This window comes from Lemur catta, chromosome 2 (assembly GCF_020740605.2).
Source record: "Lemur catta isolate mLemCat1 chromosome 2, mLemCat1.pri, whole genome shotgun sequence".
Classification (NCBI taxonomy): Eukaryota; Metazoa; Chordata; class Mammalia; order Primates; family Lemuridae; genus Lemur; species Lemur catta.
In genome coordinates this window covers 41,149,015-41,154,903 of record NC_059129.1, presented here as the reverse complement: position 1 = coordinate 41,154,903, position 5,889 = coordinate 41,149,015, and the positions used below count along the sequence as shown (strand labels likewise).

The 5,889-nt window shown below is 42.0% G+C and overlaps 1 pseudogene; it reads left to right on the top strand.

Moving 5' to 3' along the window:
- Window positions 1-4,315: 4,315 nt before the first annotated feature.
- LOC123632055 lies at window positions 4,316-5,430 on the top strand (annotated as a pseudogene).
- Window positions 5,431-5,889: the final 459 nt, after the last annotated feature.

Genomic DNA, 5,889 nt, shown 5'->3' with positions numbered 1-5,889 from the left:
TGCCATGATCATCATACAGCAAATGGCCAAGTTGAGATGCCCACCATGACCTGGGTTTTATGTGTTCTGTCTTGCTTACCAGTGCTCTGTCATTAAGGGGAAGTGGTATACATAGCATCAGACTTGAGCAGGCCCTCTAAGACAGGTAAGTTGCATAACAAGGTAGATTATACACCTAATGTTCTTATTACTGTTACAGAGTCAACTCTTTTGTATTTCATTCTTGTGGTCTGTGAGGAGTTTCCTAAGACCTGTTGACTATAGAGGAAGAAATTTGAGGCTGCTTTATATACAGTTTTGAATATGCTTTGAATAGTCTGTAATGGGCTGCTACAGTATTACCGTCTAAGTCACAGACGGTCATAAAAACATCGGAAGAAGAAATCTTTCCAGGGAGGAGAATTTGAAGCAGATTATCTGTAAGTCCACTTTGCCAAAAGGAGAAATGTCTTGTGATTGGATACTCATTACTGCATTCACAGTGTTCAGCAGTTTACTTAGTTGTTCAATTACTTGGAACATACAGGACGGGGAAATTTGTGAAAAGGAGATTTGTGATGAGGTGTAAAACACCAATATGGGATATTAGGTGTCCACATCTACTCTCACACTAAGAGGAATTGATGAACAAAATATAAAAAACTTCTTAAAGGCATTGAAGTGCTTGTGATGTAATAGGAATTGTCTAATTGAAAATCAAGACTCTGAATTTACTTTTGCCTTGAAGTCATTTACTTAATGTAGAATATTTAAGTGTTACTTTCCACAGCCTCATAGGACATTTGAAATAGAAGACTAAGTCCGAGGAGCACTCAAAGGGAGATGTATGATAGGATGACCCCCCACTGAGCAAGGGCCCCCTAAGGCTAGATCCTCAGTGTAAGGAAAATGTCCCACTCTCAAAGGACCACAGGGACAGTTGCGCTGATGCTAGGTGGAGTGGGAGGGAAAACTTGTTCCTGATTTTAACCATGAATGGCTCCTCACATGCATTTGCAGCTTGAGTTCACACTACCTGAATGGTGTGAAAAATCATCAAGTCATAAATTCAGTTTAAAGTAGGCCAGACTCCAAGAACCTGACAAAAACAAATATAAATCTTGTCTACAGGAAGCTGCCATCATCTGGGCTTTAAAAATTCCAACAAGTCATTTCATAAGCCAAGTAAACACTTAACAGTAAAACAAAACAAATCCAACAACAACAAAAGCAAAATCCAAAAAACGAAAACTATGTTCACAAGAAAACAAGTCACCACGAAAGAACAAGCAAAATCAACAGACAGCAGAATTGCATATTCACAGATTAGAGTAATAAGAATAGTATGTAAAATAAGTATGCTTACTATGATTAAAACAAGTTTTAAAATATTTTCAGGGAAAAAGAAAATGTAAAGACTATGCCAGAAAAGGAATAAAACCTGGTATATAACATTTAGAAACGTAAATGTAATATTTAAAATTAAAACTTCCATGCATTTTTCAAAGACAATTTGTGGCAAACAGATCATTACTAAAGGAAGAGCTAAAGAATGAAGTGAGAAAGGAAGAAAGGCTAAGTACTTCTAGGGTGGAGTGGTGAGATGGAGGAAAGCATAAACAAAAGCTAAGGGTAAATAAATGTGTGGGTAAATTTAAATGAAGGTTAACTTCATGAAAAAAACCCCACAAAATCTCCTGGTGAGGTTAAAAGGATAGGCATATAAGTTGGGAGGGGATAAACTGAGTTAATTAAAACATAAATTCTTTCTCTCTTATCCCCACAATAATACTGCATTTATTTTCTTTATATTCTGTCAAAACTTTCAAAATAAACTCACTCTTTATGTGGTCTTGTTGTTGTTATTCTAGTACATTTATAGGGCATATAAACAGAATGTTTTGTGGGTCTTTCTATGTATTACCTTTCCAGTTTATTGCTGTATTTCTCAGTGATTCATATGCTCTAATCTTATAAGTAATGAATATACAAGTTCAACCGTATAGTTTTCACTAGTGGCCAGTTTCCGCAGTTAGAATGCCATTCCTGGTGTCGGCGGGACCTGCTAGGTTATGACTTTCAGCACCATGGACAGACCCAGGGCCTGGAGGACAAGGGCTGGAGTCAATCCTCCAAGCGGATACCACGGGATGTGGGGAGGAAAGTTTAAGATAGGCCCTAATAGCCATAAAATTGTCATTTTAAGCACAGTCAGCACCACAGTCTCAAATACTGCATCTCCCTGGCCCCTAACAATCCCTTAGCCATGTATTTATAGTCACTTTAATAGCAAGGTCTGTTCAGACGGAATAGGAACCTTCAGGTTAGTCTCCGAATAATAATATAGTAAGTGACCTAGGGGCAACAACCCTGAAACCAAACTGCCTGAACTTGAAAGATGGCCTGTGAACTAAAATAGAATCTTAAGGCTCCCCCCACTGGCTGACTGAATGGACCCCCTCTTGGCCAAGGGGATACCCTAAAACTAAATTGCCTGTCACAAGGAGGGGGGTCAGACATGACTCATCATGCCCCTCCCTCCCTTCTTGGGGACATTCTTTGTAACTCATTAACAGGCCCAAGGGTATGCAAGCCACACCTGCAGGTCCTCAGTTTACACAACAAATATATGTTCCTGGCTTGTCTCTGATAAACAGACCTCCTTATCTTAAACCATTCCAAGCCCATAGACAAAGCTTCATGTCTTTAACCAATTACAAGTCAAAGAATCTTTAAACCCACCTATAACCTGTAACTGCCCCGCCCTCTTGGAGATGGCCCACCTTTTTGGGCCAAACCAATGTATGCCTCCCACGTATTGATTTATGACTTTACCTGTAACCCCTGTCTCCCTGAAATGTATAAAACCAAACTGTAACCCAGCCACAGCGAGTTCACTTGCTCAAGGCCACTGGGGCAGGGCTCTGGGTCACGGTCCTCAAATTTGGCTCAGAGTAAATCTCTTTAAAATTATTTTACAGAGTTTGGTTTCTTTTCCGTTGACAGGCCTTAAGCTCTGAATAACTATGTGACCTTCAGCAAGTTAATTAACCTGTCTTCACCTAATTTTCTTGACGAAATTGCTTACATTTTCTAGATGCCATTTCTTTACTGTGGGTAATAGCATCCTTCCTATACAGTTGTCACAAATATGGAGCAAAACAATCCGTGTAAGAATTTAACCCCATTACTGGAACCTAGCAACTCCCTTTAAATGCAACCATTATTATTATTTTGGTTATTGCTGTTATTTTCTATATAATACCTTCAGGGAGTTTCATTTCCATAAGTTCCCATATAGGATCTGTGAAGACCTGCTAGATCAGCACTTCTTTTATAAGATTTGTGGCCAGTGCAAAGACATTCTAGTGATAGCCCAGCTGTTCACAGAAGTTCCCAATATCTTATCCGTAGGTTTATGTTGATTCCAGGATGTTATTTTCCTGGTCCAGGGTATCTTCTGGAGCTCTGGTACAATTTTTTCTTGGTGTTTTGGGAAAAGAATGATTTCAGAACAAAGTTTCCTTGGTTGAGATTGAGAGTTTAGAAAATTCAGTTCTGAGAAGGGTAAAGCAGATACTTCCTCAGCTGGAAGAGTAGAATGTGTCAAGTGCAAGACAGTTAAAAAATGTTTGTTTGGGCTGGGCGCGGTGGCTCACACCTGTAATCCTAGCACTCTGGGAGGCTGAGGTGGGAGGATCGCTCTAGGTCAGGAGTTTGAGATGAGCCTGAGCAACAGTGAGACCCCCATCTCTACTAAAAATAGAAAGAAATTAACTGGACAACTAAAAATATATAGAAAAAATTAGCCGGGCATGATGGCGCATGCCTGTAGTCCCAGCTACTTGGGAGGGTGAGGCAGAAGGATCCCTTGAGCCCAGGAGTCTGAGGTTGCTGTGAGCTAGGCTGACACCACGGCACTCTAGCCTGGGCAACAGAGCGAGACTCTGTCTCAAAAAAAAAAAAAAATGTTTGTTTGCTTTTGGCCAGTGGGTATAGCTGTGATTTTATTCAATGCCTTATGTGGAGCATAGTTCTCAATGATTTTCTTAAGAAGCCCCTGCAAGACTGGACCTATGGCTACACCATCTTCCTGGTTAGCTGGGATTAATCCTGTAAGCAGAGCAGACACCAGTTGGGTCATAGAAAGTTCCAGCTTGAAGTTTTAAATGTTGAGAAGAGAATTGGACATACAATTCAACATATATCTTGAGTACATAACCTGCCAATTTAACTTAACGTCCATGGGAATGTTATGTACTTTGTTTAGAAGAGATATGATGAGCTCAAATTTGATTTACTAAATCCTTTTTCAGAAGTTTCTTGTATGTGCGTTATGACGGGTAATCTGAAGTTGCCTGAAGAAAGACTCGTTATGTAGACAGGAGCAATAAGCATTAGTGATCTACTGCATAAATGGTGAGTATAATAAATAATAATGCATTCTATGTTTCCAAATTGCTAAAAGAGTGGGTTTTAAATGTTTTCACCATAAAATAATGATAAGTATGTGAGGTGATGGATTTGTTATTTAGTCTAATTTAATCATATAAACATGTATCAAAACATCACATTGTACCCCATAAATATATACTGATACATGATTTATGCCAATTAAAAATAAAACCATAGGGACTTTGATACCTACGGCGATCGGGCCTACAGCAGCTTCGGCGGCGGCAGAGGGTCCAGTGGCAGTGCTGGTGGCCGTGGCTCCCACAGCCAGAAGGAGCTGCCCGCCGAGCCCCCTACACAGCCTATGTAGGAAATCTACCTTTTAATACGGTTCAGGGCGACATAGACGCTATCTTTAAGGATCTCAGCATAAGGAGTGTACGGCTAGTCAAAGACAAAGACACAGACAAATTTAAAGGGTTCTGCTGTGTAGAATTCTATGAGGTGGATTCTCTCAAGGAAGCTTTGACACACGATGGTGCGCTGTTGAGTGATCGGTCACTTCGTGTGGACATTGCAGAAGGCAGAAAGCAAGATAAAGGTGGCTTTGGATTCAGAAAAGGTGGACCAGATGTCAGAGGAATGGGTGGCTCTCGACAATCTAGAGGTGGATGAGGTTCCCGGATGACTTCAATTCCGGTGCTTTGCTTTTAGAATGACCCACACCCGAAACGCGGCAGAAACAGGAAAATGGCTCCAGGGATGACTTCTTAGGAGGCAGGGAGGCAGTCGCCCAGGTGACTGGAGAACAGGCCCTCCCGTGGGCAGCCGCTTCCGAGATGGCCCTCCCCTTCGGGGATCCAACATGGATTTCAGAGAACCGACAGAAGAGGAAAGAGCTCAGAGACCACGACTCCAGCTTAAACCTCAAACAGTTGCAACACCCCTCAATCAAGTAGCCAATCCCAACTCTGCTATCTTCGGGGGAGCCAGGCCCAGAGAGGACGTCATTCACAGGGAGCAAGAATGAGCCTACCGTTGGGAGGGAATGGGGTGTGGGGGTGAGAGCTAGAGCACAGCCTGCTTAGCCCCCTGGGCGGCAGTCCTGCAGTCACCATTCCTGTGCCTGACATTGTCCTCCTTTATTACAACGGAAGCACAGAGCTTGCGAATGCACGTCAGCTGTTATAACAAGTGGTTGTTAGTACGTCCTTGGCTTTGCTGTATCTATCTAGTGCCTGTTTGTACTTTTTTTTTTTCCCTCCCACTTCCCCATTTTCCTTCTGTCCTTTTTCCTTCTTCCTCCTTGTTTTTCTTACAGAACAGGAGTTTCTGTGGAGGGTCGAAGGCAGCCACCGCGAGGGAGCTGTGGGGTTGAGGTTCTGCTTCGTTTTCCTCCTTTGCTTTCTGTTTACTTCAGACACACTGGCCAGACCCCAGGCATCTCCTTTGATTTTCTCAGTCCTTCTCTTCTGCCCTGCATGTTGAGTTCTGTATTGCTGTGGCTTCCAAGAG